At 36.9% G+C, this 18,064-nt stretch overlaps 1 protein-coding gene across 2 annotated transcripts in view; it reads right to left on the bottom strand.

Annotated features, from left to right (window-relative positions):
* Positions 1-18,064, bottom strand: part of LOC124265001 (endothelin-converting enzyme 1-like) — a 92,339-nt gene that overhangs the window by 67,487 nt on the left and 6,788 nt on the right. The window contains exon 1 of one of the 2 annotated variants that reach the window (XM_046699781.1): positions 8,275-8,361. The exons of the other annotated variant lie outside the window; for it this stretch is intronic. The gene's annotated coding sequence lies outside the window, so the exon portion shown is untranslated. Of the gene's footprint in view, positions 1-8,274; positions 8,362-18,064 lie in introns of those variants that run through there. 2 annotated transcript variants of the gene reach the window in all.

The raw sequence follows: 18,064 nt of genomic DNA, 5'->3' as shown, positions 1-18,064 counted from the left end.
CAGCACTACACACCCGTAGCTGTGTCTAGACATTAAAGGCTCAATGTCTGGATTTTGGCAGTTTGGTTTGAGTATGTTGGCTGGTTGTGTATGCAATTCCTCAAGGTTGAAACCAATTCAAAGAATGTTCATTTGTGGTAAATTTCGACACAAAAACAACAGTTGAAAATCCAACCAGAAACATTTTTCAAGCATCCACCATTTTGAAAAACAATAACTTGGGTATGCCTTGCCCTTAAAGGCACATTGTCACACATTTTCGACAATATTTTGGTCTATATTTTATATATTGGGGGCATATGCACTCAATTTAGCTTCCTATTGATGCAATAAAAGACTTATTATCCCTTACGACTTGCCTGAAATCGATAATTGAAACTTCGGCCAACAGCTTCCAAACAGAGAGCACTTGCAATACATGGAATGTAAACAATTGCTCCGTACATCGAAAACTGCTGCACACAGTGTTGTTCATGTTTGCCGAACTGGTTTCAATCACAAGTTGTGGGTAGGATATTCGTAAAGGGTGCTCCAAGGGACATAACTCTATGGGGTTCGCTTGAAAAAAATGTGGGGCCGGTAGAGTGTGTGAGGGTCGATTTAATGCAACATTACATTCATTCATTCAAACTTTTCAATTTAATATTGTAATCTAAATACATAATTGTTTTTGGAATAAATTATATGCAAGCATATTTTTTTGGCTACCTGATTGGTCAAGAGGTGGTCACGTGACTGTCGACAGAGAAGCACATTGACTCCAACCCAGGACCAACCAAAAGTCATATTGACTTGAGTTACTAAAATAGATTTTGTTTACGTTAATCTCTTCATGAAGTGTCTTCATTGGAAATACTTCATGAAGAATTCATGAACATTAAATGAGACATTTACTTCATGAAGACTTCATGAAGAGTTCATGAAGGAACTTCATGAAGTCTTCATGAAGGAACTTCATGAAGTAAATGTCTCATTTAATGTTCATGAATTCTTCATGAAGAAGAGTTCATGAACACTTCCTGAAGAGTTCATGAAGAGTTAACTCATGAAGACCTCCTGAAGAGTTCATGAAGACCTCCTGAAGAGTTCATGAAGACTTCTGGAAGAGTTAACAAAGATTTCATGAAGACTTCATGAAGACCTCCTGAAGAGTTCACGAACGCATCTTTTTTCTGCAACACAAGACACAGAATTTCACATCTAAACCCCATGCTCTCTAAAGATAAAAAGACAGGGTATAATTTAGTAGAATAATATTTAATTCTTATTGAAGTCAAGTTTATTTCTGATGTGGGGTGGTCTTAGGCCCACATCACTGTTCTATACATGATCGAGGACTTTGCATTTTTATCACGTTATGAGATCATGTTCATTAACTTCTCAAGACATCCAAGATATTTTTATGGATTTAACTTCTTTGTAATTTCTCTCACAACGTTTCGAGACCATTCCAGGTCCCTTCATCAGGTGAACTGACAGTTAGGACTATGAAGTCATAACTGAGTTATGATGTCACAATGCAAGTGACATCACAGTACACTAGGGAGAGTACTGTATAAGTAAGTTTGAGGAGTTATTTACATAATGATGAAAATTCATGCTAAATAATAGAGTTGAAAGTTGAATTGTCAATACACAACAACTGCTAATTACACAAAAGTTACTTGATAGCAGGCTTTCCAAAAAAGAATAGTAGACTTGTTATTTTTTGGGGGGAAATGCCACTGAAAGACATTCTCAAGACATGATTACATCTTATAACATACATGTATTGTATGTAAAAACATTGTATATTGTAGTTACACGTTTATATTAATGTATTTTGTCGTAAGATTTAATGGTTATGATTCACTCCAGAGATATGCTCGAATTGTCACGCGATCACGTCATCAAAACATGTGTTGTTGATTCAGAGATTGTTTATACATTAAATCTGCTAAAATATAAATGAATATTAAAAAAGTACTTACGCAGGCGTGTTCCTGGAGGTTGCAATTGGTACACTATATCCATTTAATTTAATGTCACATCTTATTTGGATGTTAGATCGCATTCTTCTTGCATTCGGTGGCTTCTGCTACATGCATTACAGGAAGTATGACGGCATCTCATATAGCATACTTTCCTTCAAAAGCAGTTACAGAGACAACAGACTCAACATAAGTTCTAGTGTTTTTGGGTTTATTAGAGTTTTATATTTGAATTACAGTGCTGCATTCTTGGCTCTGCCTTTGCGCACAGTAGTTATTCTTGTGAAATTGGAAATTTGGAAGTTATAGGAATAATAGATCTACAGTACTCTGAACTGTTATAACGAACAAGCCAGTAAACGAGCAAAAGTTTAATTCACTCTTGCAGTTGCCTATCCTTGAATTGTTATTGCCACCTATAAAATAAATAACAACAACAGTGAGTAAAGATTCATTGACTTAATTTATTTGTTAGAATTTTCTTTTAATCCATTTTTACATAACTTTCAAAATTGACGGTTGGGATGGGACATAAAATATATCCTGACGACCACGTTCCCCACCCCCAACCTGTTACATGTTTCATTGTTTCTGCACATCAATATTGCAAATTTGTGACATATAGGATGGGCAAATTATTCAGGTATATATTTGGTTCTAATTTCTTCTTAGGCACTACAAATACAAATAAAAAAGATACTCATCCTCGATATGTCTTTTACAAATTAAACACATTCTGTATGGTCTATCCATTATCAATATACAATATATAACAAGGATACAAAATATGCTATACATCCATAAGTTGCCATAAAATACTTGTGACACTAAAAGTGTTTGAAATATTTCAAAACCAATTTCAGCGCATACTGGTAATGATATCCCAGGTGCATTTAATATTACTGTCATGCCTTCTTCAGCTCAAGCAGAATACAAAATTTAATTTTTTATGTTCGCGGCTACCTTCTGTTGAACTAAATGACAGCCGTGCCCTTTTTAACCTCCAGAGATGGCAGGATCACCTGGAAGCATAGAAAATAACAAGACATATGGTAAGAAACTTTAAGCATTTCAATACTAACAAAATTATAAAGGGTGGTAGTACTGGCATTAACTAGTTAATATTCAAAGAATGGACAAGGATAATTTTATGGCTAACAACTTCTTTAATACTTACATGCAACGTTTCGACATAGATGCTTATGATGTCTTTCAGTGGCATTTAGAAGTTGTACATTGATGTCCAAGATACTTTTATGGATTAGATACTTATGTTGCCAATTGTTTGTGTGTGCGAAAATTGAGAAAGTAGACCTCAATATCTATGTGTCGACTTCCATGTAGAATCAGAATAGAACGACTATAGATCTAAGAGTGAATGTGACAAATATCAATAAATGTATACATTTCCAACCATGTTCTTGAATTCAATAAGAATTGAGCCTTTCATAAATACAGAATGTTTTAATTGATCGCGATTATATGTGGTGGGGAAGCAGACAGTTTCTTCACAGTCTGCTCAGCTTGTTTCGATTTCAATGTGATATATTTATCAGGAATTCAGGGGTAGAAATAACTTTAAAATTGATTGTGTACTCTGATACAGTGGCACATGTAAAGTAACTTGCCCTGATAATGTTTCCACTATACCGACCGTTTTCTTGCTGATGGTTTAAGTAAACAACATAATTAACATTGGAAAGTCAAATGGACACCGGTACAGTGTAATATACAAATTTGCTTGCCAACAGAAAAAAACCCAGTGGACATGGACGTTAGGCAACGGGTTAATTGATAATTCCAACCTTGGGAGTTGTTTTTAATATGTCTTCATAACATACTACATGCCTTTACAAAACCTTCATCAATGCTTGCATATTCCAACATATTATTAAACATGGGTCTAAATAATATATGCATCCACCCTAAAACTAATATTTTTATCCACTGCCTGCAAAGAAAGCGATGGCTCCTTGGCAAGCTAAAAAAGCCTTGACCTCCTGTATTATGGCCTACCTGGAGGTATTTACAAATCTTGCATGTACACCAATCTTTGTTATTCTTGAAAACAGTATAGTATTATCGATTGGAATTTATTCAAATATATAATCAAAGTTTGATTGTCAAATGATAAATTATCTGATCATTTGATCCATTGGTGCATCACTACAAATTATACCTTTCGAACACAAATAAACTCTACCTTTGGTTCCTGTCGAGTCCAAGTCTGTTTTGACTGTTTATGTTTAACCCTGAAGGCACATAGGTTGGCCTTGGGATCTGGTAGACAAAACAATTCAATGAGATGATGTTTAAATTCATGCATGTAAATGGAGCGGAACAAGTGGCTCCTGTGATGATACTTTAGTCACACAGAGTCATAGTAATTAATTTTGTCATAGAGCTATAGTATATTTTACTAATCATTGGGAACTTCAATGTTAATAAATACAACACAAAGCACATCACATTCCTGATATTGAAAACGTTTTGGTCCTTTTCTGAAAAACACCTTTCTCTTTACTGCCAAAAGATCGACATTAAATCCCAATTTCTGAAGAACAGAATTTGCTGAAATAAAAGAATTTATTTTAGGCGAAGGATGCACAAAGAATTTCTTCCCGGATAATGAAGTTATATCTTTGGTATTGTCACATCAATTTTAAAACAACAAAACAAGCAATCACAAAAAGTATCATCACAGGAATACAGAACTTGGAGGTTTAAACCGCACTCAGCAATATTGCAGCTATATGGCGGCTGTCTGTTAACCATGTCAGCGAGTGTGACCACCGATCCGTGGGTAAGCCCCTTCTACGACAAGCATGGGTTACTGAAGGCCAGTTCTAACCCGAATCGGGTTTTAAGACTGAATTATACAAGCTGAAGATGTGATTTTATCAAAATATTGACAAATGTGACAGGCTCACCGCGATTTTTCAACACAGAAGCAAATATTTTTTTAACTTAAACTTCGATCATTTACCTTTGATTCCCACAGCGGCGGTAGCGGTAGTTTGACACAGAACTTTGCCTAAACTTCTTTCCTGGTTGGTGAAGAAATTGTCAGAGATTTTTCCATCGTTACCAAAGAAGACAACTTTGGAAGTTCACCACGATCGATCAGTGTCGTCCATAGATGCAGTCATGTTCGGTACCGCCATGTTCAGATTTTAGAAAAGCGCCAAAATGGCTTCCAGCCAATTAGAGGTGCTCTTTCTTTCGATGTCATAATTGAACCAATGCCAAGACCGTTAATCAGTTGAGTTGGATTTTTGTCTCTTCAAAATAAATAACATATCTAAAGAAGCAAATCTGAGTCAATACAGTTTTTAAAAGCTCCATAAGATTTATTGTATCATTTATATAGTTTTAATACATACTTTAAAAAATCACAATCGACGAGATCATCCGGTACCAGCCATCGTTCCAAAATGGCGGATGCACCCGACTCACGGGAGGTAGATTTACCGATTCCATCATGAAAAGAAGGAAATACCGTCAAAATACACGATGTCAAATTTGAATGTCTCATCTGTGGTGGAAACTGGCTTCAAAACAAAAAGCGTTTTAAGTCATTTTCACACTTTACTTGGACTAAGACAGTAGTTGTTTACATCAGTGTTCGATCGGTTTTGCGAAAATTCAGAATTGGCCGAGTCTCGACTGCACGTAATTAATATTCAGACTGGACCCAGAGACATAGTAAAGAAATAAACATTGATATTGTCCACACATTCTTATTTGGCATATTAAACATTTTAAAAGGCCCCATAGACATATTGGTGTAGATAACGTGAAAGATCCATTAAAAATTAGGAAGTGTGTAAAATCTACAGCAGTTACGTGCGATTACTTATCGGATAAGTAAAGTTTGAAACACTACTACTCACAATCTAAGACACGTTTCTGCTGTAGATGTTTTCCAACTTTAGATTTTTGAATGTTTGGCCTAATTTTAAGAACCTTACAGCACCACAAAAATATGTCATAATACCCTTTACGTAACTGTTGTGATTTCCTGCCAAAGTGCGTTCTCGAAGCAGTGCCCTTTTAGCAATTATTAAAATATATTATATTTCGGTTTAAAAGCGTAACTTGTATACAGAAAGCCAACCTGGCTGTGTCCAATTTCTTCAAATTGCTTAAAAGTTTGTCTCCTCTGACTCTTGTCTTTGATGCTGAAAAATCCATCTGTGAAACTGTGTTATCATAGCCTCATTCATTTTTTGAACCAGTAGTAAATACAAGCACCCACTCTCCAGCTCTCGATCTTGTCAGATTCCCTCAAACTGACCACAGCTACATCAAGCATGTAAGCAAAATTGTACAAATCAGATTCAGATAATTTAAACTTTCTTAAATATATTGAAAATATTTTTATGCTTCACCTTTACAAAACCACTGATATAACATGAATAAAAGTATTGTATCTTGTAATATTTTGTCTGTATTTTCTTTTCAATGTAGTTTACTCTGGAAATTTACAGTGAATAAGATAAGTCTTAGTTCATGAACAAAAACTTCATGAAGTAAAATATAACTTCATGAAGTGTAAAATAACTTCATGAAGTTGATGAAGTGTGTCTTCATGAAGGTGATGAAGTGTGTCTTCATGAAGAATTAACTTCATGAAGTTGATGAAGTCTTCATGAAGTGTGTGTTCATAAAGAATTAACTTCATGAAGTTGATGAAGTCTTCATGAAGTGTGTCTTCATGAAGAAGGTTCATGAAGATTTTGGTTGAAGTTGATGAACACTTCATGAACTCTTAAGTGAACTCTTCATGAAGTTCATGAAGACTTCATGAACTCATGAACTGAATTAGATATGGTAGCCCCTGAGGGCTGATAGTTAGTATTATTGAGAGAAATGCATTTTGTATTTCTAGAGAAGTGTGATTAGACATTGTGCCTTTAACATCTTTGTGCATCTTGATTTTACAAGAGGTTACTTGGAAAATACATTTTTAGGCATACAGCAACTTGGCCAAAAGTTAATTTGGGAGGCCTGCATTAGCGAAAAAACAATACTGAAGAAGTGAGACTTTCGAAGATTTGTATGTATAAGATAAGATGCAAACTTATTAAAAACAAATATGTATTTACACACAAAAAATATAATGGAGTTTTAATGTTATTTACTTAAAGGTGTTTCATTTCATTTGACAATAATATGGTGGGGTAGCCTTGTGGTTAAAGCGTTTGCTCGTCACGCCGAAGACCCGGGTTTGATTCCCTTCATGGGTACAATGTGTGAAGCCCATTTCAGGTGTCCCCAAAGTGATATTGCTGGAATATTGCTAAAAGTGGTGTAAAACTCACTCACTTATTTGACAATATACATATACATGTACATGGTAGGCCTGGCCTTTACATCTTTGGGAATTCTGACAACTTTGACAAACTCATGGACTGGTAAAAAACAATACTGTTCCTTACTGATCATTATTTAAGCTAATATTTAAAACTGGAAAAGTAGAACTGTGTACCTTATTGAGAATATATCAATGGTTGTCATAGCAACATCAACAAATCAGTTGTTTAATAATGTTTAAACATAATGTCAGTATTTATTCTAATATCAAAATTTCAAAGGTGGTTGATGTCATTGGTCATCATTTTGTCTGCATCAATTCAGATCTCCCCGCCAGGGAGAATGAGGGTGATATTCACCAACTGTGGGGAATCGAACCTGGGCTCAATCAAGCCAACACTTTCACCGCTGTGCTACCCACCACCACAACAGGATGAACGAAACAAGAACTGACAATGTCTTCCTCTGAAAAAACAACTGTCAGCTCCATAGAATAACTCATCCCAAAAGTGATCGAGTGAGTTAAGAGTTTTACTCACATCGGCAGTATTTCTGCCATATAGTGACTAAAACAAGCCATACAAAAGGACATAGCTTTTAGAAACAGTCATCAACATAAGTTCTACCAGACTTGGATGTTATATAGGGACCAACAAGTACCATATTTCAACGTCTTTTGGTATGACGCGGTTGGGGATCGAACCCTCGACCTTCCGCTCTCCGGGACGCTCTAACCATACCCCATATGTAACAGGGAAGGAGGAAATAAAATATATAAAACAAACAAAAAAAACCACAAGTCATACATTCATGACACCAAATCTGAACATATAAACCTGTGGACAAAGGACAGTACCTATCTCATAACACATGAAAGTCTGGGTTCACGAAACATTTGAACTTACTGATAAGTGCTGGAAATGAGACAGACTTAATGCATTAAACATCAAATTGCAACTAAAAAATATGAATCCAAATCTCGACCAACCTTCATCATCCTCAAAAGAGTGATAGTTTTCAGGCATAGCAAAACCAACTGACTCCCTCCCTCAACAGTATCTCACAGAGTAATCTGGGTCCGCAACATCACGACTAAATCATATCGTACTTCATTATAACAACGAAATTGGTATACATGCATTAACTTTGCAGATACAAAAAACCTAGATGTTCTCGGACCTAATAAATGTTCAATAAAGTCAATCCTGTTATTAAATGAGGTCACTTGTATTTAATATCTTTTTTATCCATTCTGCTTTAGAGTGAGGTAAAGAGATGTTTAAAAGCAGCATCAGCTGTCTCAATTGAATGTCATTTAGATTTTACAAGCAGCTTTGGTAACATATGTTCAACTACTCATGCCAGACAGAGAGATTACAGTTTGTAAATATTCAGGAACCTAATTCATTAACACTTTGAATGCACAATGATTTTCAACATAACTGACATGCTTTACTTGAGAGCATCACACAGTTGAAGTTGTGAGTGAGTGAGTTTAGTTTTACGCCACACTCAGCAATATTACAGCTATATGGCGGCAGTCTGTAAATAATCGAGTCTGGACCAGATAATCCAGTGATCAATAGCATGAGCATTGATCTGCGCAATTGGGAACCGATGACAGACAGACAGACAGATTATTTATTAAAGTCTCACCCCTGTTATACATATATACAAACTAATTAAACATATATTTACATAAGGGCCATTCCATACGGAATTACGAGAGATTAAAAATTTTTAAAAATTGCATGTACATGTATTATGTGTAACAATAATTAAGTTATATAATATGGATTTTCTCCTTTTTAAAATAACATGGCAGGTTTTGGCAACTATAAAACAGATGTTGCTATTGGACAGGATAAAAGCAGTTTTTTGTATATCAGTAAGATTACTAAATTCTGACATAGGCTATCACAAGTATTTAAAAGACTAAAACGTTCATCACTATAAACCGGACAATTAATTAAAACATGAACTTCGTCTTCAACACAGTGTTTACAATGAAAACATTTTCTGTCGTTAAGTGGAATATTGTTATATCTACCCAGCTCAATATTAATTGGTGCAGTGCCGCATCTGAACTTAGCATATGCACTTCTGTATGGGCGGGGCATGGGATGAGTTACGTAAAATTCTGGGGTATAAACATCCTTAAAAGTACCATGAAAGCGTGTCAAATACATCGAACAACCAACAACCTGACACACCGGTTGGAACTAGTTTGGTTGTTTGTGTACTGATAAATGCCACACTCAGCAATATTGCAGCTACATGGCGGCGGTCTATAAATGATAGAACCTGGACCAGACAATGCAGTGATCAACAGCATGAGCATTGATCTACGTAACTGGGATACGATGACATGTGTCAACCCAGTCAGCGAGCCTGACCCCCCAATCCCATTAGTCTCCTCTTACGACAAGCATGGGTTACTGAAGATCAATATTCTAACCCGGACCTTCACAGGTACACAGTCTAAGTAAACTTTGTATTATTGTTACACTGCTGTACCCAGTCTCACAAACCCCAGTAGAAGGTCATGTCAGCTAACCTTTGAGCGACAGAAGAATACAGAAAGAATAAGAGGATTTTAAGACATCTGTTAGACATTCAAGCATATTCTTTAGTTCAGTGTTCAATGGTTGAAAGAACTATTAACAGATTTTAATGAGATTGAGATATAATGGTAAATCCAATAAACCTCAATCATGTCATCTCATATCCACTATTTGGATATAAACGCTATGTGTTTTTAGATTTTTCCGGAGATAAAGGCAATTTGTTGATTTAACCATGCTAAACTGAATTTGCAACTGAGTGGCCAGGAGAGATGTTTAGCTGGCTGACATGTGAGACAGCTGTTTCATTTAATGTGGCATGTCCGGTATTGGGATCATCTAGAGTGATATACAGTCGAACCCTGTTTACTCGGACCCTGTATATCCGGAAACCCCACCTTCCAGACGATTTTTAGGTGAAACAAAACTTACCTTCAGTAATTGTACTCGCTTAGCCGGACCCCACACTTCTGGAGCTAGATGGAGAATTTTCAAACCATTTCCATAGATTTCCTTTCAAAAATGATCCTGTTATCCGGACGGAAAGATCTGTACTCATGTGCATGTGTATGTTTACAGCACGACTAAGTGTATTCATTGTTAATCTCTCTCAGCAGGCGTTTGATGTGAATTTATGAATTACCCATGAAAACACTAGGGACGGGTGTCACTTCAGTTGATAATTAGGATTTGGCAGGCATGAGAACATCTCATCAGTAACGAAAAAACATGTTAATTAGGATTAGGATTAACTACATTGTAATTGTACTGTACCTGAATAAATTTTCAATATACATCATCAATACGTTTTGCTTGTTTGATCCAGTTAACCGGACACCTCACTATCTGGACGATTTCCGAGAGTAACCAAAATGTCCGGATAAACGGGGTTCGACTGTATTAAATTCACACTAAACAACCATCACAGACACTTTTTTTCTTTATTCTTCTCAGCTCCACAAATACATTGAACAACCAACAACCTGACACACCGGTTGGAACTAGTTTGTTTGTTTGTGTACTGATGAACGCCACACTCAGCAATATTCCAGCTACATGGCGGCGGTCTATAAATGATAGAACCTGGACCAGACAATGCAGTGATCAACAGCATGAGCATTGATATACGTAACTGGGATACGATGACATGTGTCAACCAAGTCAGCAAGCCTGACCACCCGATCACGTTAGTCGCCTCTTACGACATGGGTTACTGAAGATCAATTCTAACCCGGATCTTCAGGGTTTACCTGCGCTGGTAATGTAACCAATGAAAATCCAGTAATCTCCAGTGCCAAGGTTGAATATATTTCATCACATAGTTCCATGACTTTTGGGTCTCTTTGTTTGGTTAGGAATAAATCTCTTTGTAAAATATACAATAAGTTTTAACAATTTTTGGTCCATTTGTTTCTAAATCGAGAACCTGGAAATGATAAATAGAATTAACCATTTAATCTATTTCAAACAGAAATCAACTTCATCCCATTAACTGTCAAATGTTCTCAGGGCTCGATTTAGTGCTTTGTTACTTGCACTGGTGCAACCCAATATTACAAAGTGCAACCTAGTTATTAGTCTCACTTGCACCAGGCGCAAGTCAATTTTCAGTGGGTAAACTTCTGAATAAAACATCTAAATAATTCAATAGCATATTTCTGATATTACATATTGCAATAAAAACAGTGCAACTTGAATTTGATTGGTGCAACTAGGATTTTATCTTAGGTTGCACCTGGTGCAAGTGGGTTAACATCTCTTAAATCGAGCCCTGGTTCTTCAGTGACTAACTGATCCTATAAAACTGAGTTCACTTTTCCCATATCAAAATGCACCAGTGAAGAATACTCTACATATATATATATGTATATAATTCACCCAGACGTTGGCCAGCTTGCAGCTGTGACTGATGATAAAGATCTGCTACTGCATCATCCTTCATATTGTCAGAACATGGATGCCAAACAAACGTGGGGTGCTGCTCAACTGACTGGATCAATAATCAGTAAGGCTGCACAATATAACCGGTTTATCTCATGGCTTTTTATTGAGAGTGGAGAAAGTATTTCAAACTGGTAACCACTCTGTTGATGTTAAATTATTTTTTTGCTTTGTTTCATTTGTGCCAAATATTATTTAAGATCAAAAGTTTTTATTAAAGCTTAGTGATTTTGTTATGTTTTTGCTTTATAAATAAAACGTTAACTCGATTATAAGTAGTTTATTGTTAAAACAAACTTCTTGCAATATATTGCAATACATATCACAATATATTGCAATATGAAAATTCTCTGCAATGCCGAACCCTTATAATCAGACGCACTTACACACTGACTGCTTCATCTTGTGAACATGGTTGAACGTTGGTCATACAATCTACCACTGGTTTATCTAGTCAACCTTCAACGGTGACTGCTTCATCTCAAACAATAACAGTGAATGTTGGTCAAACTATCAACCAGTGGTTTATCTAGTCAACCTTCAACGGTGACTGCTTCATCTCAAACAATAACAGTGAATGTTGGTCAAACTATCAACCAGTGGTTTATCTGGGCAGTGGATGAAGCAGTTGTTTATCACGCCAAAGGCCCAGTTTTTTCCCCACACGGGTACAATGTGTGAAGGCCATTTTAGTGTCCCCTGCTGTGATATTGCTGGAATATTGCTAAAGGCGGCAAAAAACTGTTTATTACCCACGTGGTCAACGTATGGGTAGTTGCATACTAATCTCGTACGTCACACGAGTGTCGTATCGCGTTGACCTGTGTCGTAACGACTTGACCTGAGATTCTAACGATTTGATTGGATAACCGATGACCTCTCAATTAGGTCACATTCTGACGTAACTATTTTTTCATTCATAACAAACACGTGAATTCATTCATTCTTCAAATTTAATGCATTGTGGGAATGTAAACATTGCAAACGTTGCCGTGTCGCTGTTTAATTGTGAGTCGAACTGAGACATTATATCCGTCGAAAAACATAAACGCAATGTTTCCACCAGTGATGTTAGCCGAATGAAGCAACTGCAAACCAAGAAACGAGGTGCTACGGAGTAGTTTACTGTAGGAGGCTGTAATGAGGCGATGACAACTGACATGCATCGTGGATCGCCAGTTTCCTAGGCAGTGACGCTCATTACAGTGTGACGTCATGCAAATATTGTACTACAGTACAAAACTCTTCCGCAAGAACCTCTTTATGAAACCGGTTTCAGTTTGAAACCAAAATATTAACAAAAATACGCTTACTTTGTCAATTTAATGCATGTAAGACGGGGTAATAAATAAAATACCATTGCGGTCTCATTACATACCATATATTATACGACGACTTTAGACCTTCCTATAGTTATTCTGACCTCGCTTTTGCCGGGTCAGATACCATAGGAAGGACACTCGTTTCGTATAATTCGTATGTAATGAGACCGAGTGTAGTATTCTCTACATATACGACTTATTACTATAGAGCAACAGTTAAGAAATCCCAGGAACACTGTTTGAAATCATCACCAAGTGACAATGAATAAAGAGGTGATCACCCACGTGCCGTAGCCATCAACTGGTCAAGACATGTTAACACATTAACTAGACTGACATCTAGTCTCTAAAATGAACATATTTTACAGAAAATACAGTTAGGAGCAGACGATGGAGACACAACAACCAAGGGAGATCACTCTCACCAGATTGATGTCTTGCCCAGAGCTGCCAACCCCAAAGTGTTGCAAATAGTAGTTTCAAGGATCAAAATTAGTAGTTTGACCATAAATTAGTAGTCAACTAAATACTTAAAATCATGATGGATTACGAGAAAGATAATATGACACTAATCAAGAGTGAAGCTTTACTTTCATATACCTCTAACAGCAGATTTCCAAATTATCAGTATTACCAGTGTTTAAAACTCCCAAAATTCTGAGCCAGACTGGTAACTTAAAATTTTTTTTAGTCCAGATATAAATTTGCCTGTCCGGTTTTCAACAATAAAAAACAGTTTCTGAAATCTTTACTGCAAATATTGTAACATTAAGGCTAAGGTACATGGCCTGGTTTACAAACTAGAAATCTGTTGCATTTTCTGCCTCACAGTCAAAATCAGAGAAATATCTTACAGACCACGGGACAGGCTACTTTTGAAATTTGACCGTCCGAGATGAAAATAGACCTTTCCACAGGGCAGGTGGGAATTTTAAACGCTGGTATTACATTTCTTCTTGTCATCTCATCTCTTTTGGCGAAAATGTATTTAATCGATTTGTCTATATATCCTGAATTTTATGAATTTTCTTCAAATTTGGTAGAATTTCTAGTGCAAATTCCTATTACGAGTTTGGGGCTAAAATTCATAGCTTAATCACGATAACATTGTAGAGGTTGGCATCACTGCTTGCCATTTGAAACCTCACTGTCCATCCAATACAATAGGGTGAGTGAGTATGGTGGTATGCCTGTTTTAGCAATATTCCAGCAATATTACGGCGGGGGACACCAGAAATAAGCTTGTACCCATGTGCAGGTCCTCGCCGTGACGAGCGAACCCTTTAACCACTGGGCTACCCCGCCCCCCTCAACACTCAGTAACACACACATATCTATAACTTGTTATTTTTATCCCTAAAGTTAAATACACAAGTTAACTTTTAGGGCAATTAATGTGACTCAAATTTGATTTTACAGAACTTTAGGTAACCTGTTTGTCCTGAAACAGAAAATGTAAACTAGAAGTCCACCGTTTAAAACAATACATGATGGGTATGATTAGAATTAGATGAACTAGGAGTGAGTGAGTGTGTTGAGTTTTATGCCACACTCAGCAATATTCCAGCTATATGGTGGCGGTCAGATGAACTAGGAGTGAGTGAGTGTGTTGAGTTTTATGCCACACTCAGCAATATTCCAGCTATATGGTGGCGGTCAGATGAACTAGGAGTGAGTGAGTGTGTTGAGTTTTATGCCACACTCAGCAATATTCCAGCTATATGGTGGCGGTCAGATGAACTAGGAGTGAGTGAGTGTGTTGAGTTTTATGCCACACTCAGCAATATTCCAGCTATATGGTGGCGGTCAGATGAACTAGGAGTGAGTGAGTGTGTTGAGTTTTATGCCACACTCAGCAATATTCCAGCTATATGGTGGCGGTCAGATGAACTAGGAGTGAGTGAGTGCGTTGAGTTTTATGCCACACTCAGCAATATTCCAGCTATATGGTGGCGGTCAGATGAACTAGGAGTGAGTGAGTGTGTTGAGTTTTATGCCACACTCAGCAATATTCCAGCTATATGGTGGCGGTCAGATGAACTAGGAGTGAGTGAGTGTGTTGAGTTTTACACCACATTCAGCAATATTCCAGCTATATGGTGGCGGTCAGATGAACTAGGAGGACAGAGGAATGACAAGTGCACTCTTGGTACACTTGTCATTGTTTTAGAGTTGTCGAAAATTTGAAATATTCGTATGAAAACTATCAGATATTGCATTAGGCATGACAGCAAGGTTTATCATTTTTATGGACTTTTGACATGGCCAAATACATATGTCAAAATGTTCGAAATTGTTCACATACGGTAACCTATGCATTTCATTTTAAACTTTTAAACAGTTAAATGTTGTCAGGAGCATTTTTTTTTTATGTGAACAAAAAGTAAAAATATACCTATAATCATAAAGTTTGTTCAATAAATAAAACAATATCTTACATGGTATTAATTATTTGTTTTGTGGCTACTGGGAATTATTCTGAACCCACTGACCAAGAACACAAATTACCTGTCCCAGCTTTTCAATCTTGTCAACAGGGCACTAAGCCATAGGGAGTTGTCTCCCCTGATATGAAACAGTGAGTGTGTGTGGTTGTACACCACTTTTAGCAATATTCCAGCAATATCACGTAGTGTGGTTGTACACCACTTTTAGCAGTATTCCAGCAATATCACGTAGTGTGGTTGTACACCACTTTTAGCAGTATTCCAGCAATATCACGTAGTCTGGTTGTACACCACTTTTAGCAGTATTCCAGCAATATCACGTAGTGTGGTTGTACACCACTTTTAGCAGTATACCAGCAATACCACGTAGTGTGGTTGTACACCACTTTTAGCAGTATTCCAGCAATATCACGTAGTGTGGTTGTACATCACTTTTAGCAGTATTCCAGCAATATCACGTAGTGTGGTGTTCCAATTAATTGAAACAATCGAAGATTGGTCGCAGTGATCGAACGACCAAGCAATGGATCACATTTAAACGTGTTTAATTCTTAGAAAATCACTTCACTTACTGAAAAGTCATGTCTGAATATTTCTTGAAGACTCCAGGAAGTGTATGTTCATGATATATTAGTCATCACTTTAAAGTAGCAAGTTGCATCCTTATAAATTTGATCTGAAATTTGCAAATACAATGTGCACAGTTTCTAAATAAAGCAAAACACAACAGATGACCACGTTGTACTTATCTGCAATAACAACCTGAATAGGAAAATCTGTAAAATGACGCTAACCAATTTTTTTCGAGGAATGCTCGCTGGTAAGGAACCAATTATCAATTGTGAGATTCCAACCAATTCCCAACACTAATATCACGGCTGGGGACATGAAACATGGGCTTCACATATTGTACCCATGTGGGGAATCGAACACAGGGCTTCAGCATGACGAGCGGACACTTAAAACCATTGTGTTTGATATTAACGTGATCCTCTCAGAAAACCAGAGGAGTTTTAAACAAAGACTTCCATGAAGTGTACCCATGATGTACTTTGCAGCGTTTGCCATTACGCAGAAAACCTGCATATTTGATGCACAAATTATCTCAAATACGCAGTAAATTTAGAAGCATGCATCTTTGTTGAAGCAATGCTACTGGGCTCTTAGATAATCTAAACCTCTAAAACTAAATATTTGCTAGTTAACTGCCCATTAAATACCTGACCTGCCTCACCTTGTTTTTTGTCGTTATTAAACAATCACAGTTGATGTCTTGATGAAAGTTCCAAACTGAAGTTGACTCAAACATTTCCATGACTCCCTCTCATGACACGAGGGAGTCATGATGACTCCTAAATTTTTATACCTAGGGCAAACACTGACTCCGTCAAGCCTAATTCAAACAAACAGCAAAGAGAACAGGCTGCGCTGCCGAGAGAGTCTCTATGAAAATTCATGCTGCACAGTGTACTTGCATAAAAACTAGAAAGTACTCGTAAAAATAGATGTCTCCCCCTTCCCCCAATTCAACGTTGAGACCTCAAACAATTCATTTGATTCTTTCAAAATCTCTAAGTATGAAAATACATATTATTGATAGCATGTTATTATGTTTGTAAAGTCTTCATTTAATATTTTTATATTCAATTGATCTTACTGGTAATTGCTTATCAACAAATCAATAACTCAAAGTTGTGTGAAGATGGGTGGAGTGAGAGTTATGCTCCGAACACAAACCCAACCCTTCAAAAAGACAAAGTCCAAACTGTTGCCATGAAAACAGAAAAAAATAAAATTGAAAAAAACCTCAAACCCCCAAAAGGCACATCCACATGATAGGGAGAGGCAGTATACTAAATTTGGTGAAGATTGATCAAGTAGTTTTAGAGTTATGTTCCGGCAACAATGGGAACGTTGACGCCAACGCCAACGGAAACTCAACCAAAAACAATATGTCTCCCGACTCTTCGGTGGAATATTAATGTGGACGCCAAACATATTTTCCTGTATCCAGTCAACACATTTCTGCGTATTTGACGTATATTTCTGTGTTGCATAAAAGCCAGGTAATTTCCCATTAGCGTTTGAATGACTTAACATTATGTATGTTACAACGGTTACGGCCGCTCAAAATTCCCTGACGAGGCATTCTCTTCCCACAGAGATTACTTGTCATATCTTCCTATGAACCTCTGTTCTAATACGGCCCTTTCATGGTGCGAGTGTTCAGGATTCGTGATTGGTTGCAATCAGATTTAGTTGTGCAATCAGCGACGTTGTTTCAAAAGTGATCATTCGCAAGGCCTCAGTAATTTCCATATGTTTTGGAAAAAACTAGAACCTTTTCCCCTGTGCGATGTGCAAACGTTTCTACTAGACAGAACTCAGTCATGTAAATGGTCAATCAATGGTGTCTCCATCGCCCTCGTTGACAACGGACAAGCTAGCCAATAAATGTCTTGTGTGTAACATCAACACATGTCCCCGACAGAAGAGGGATATTT

Source organism: Haliotis rubra, unplaced genomic scaffold, assembly GCF_003918875.1.
Source record: "Haliotis rubra isolate DU_JTF1 unplaced genomic scaffold, ASM391887v1 Scf955, whole genome shotgun sequence".
Lineage (NCBI taxonomy): Eukaryota > Metazoa > Mollusca > Gastropoda > Lepetellida > Haliotidae > Haliotis > Haliotis rubra.
This window is presented reverse-complemented; position numbering and strand designations above follow the sequence as displayed.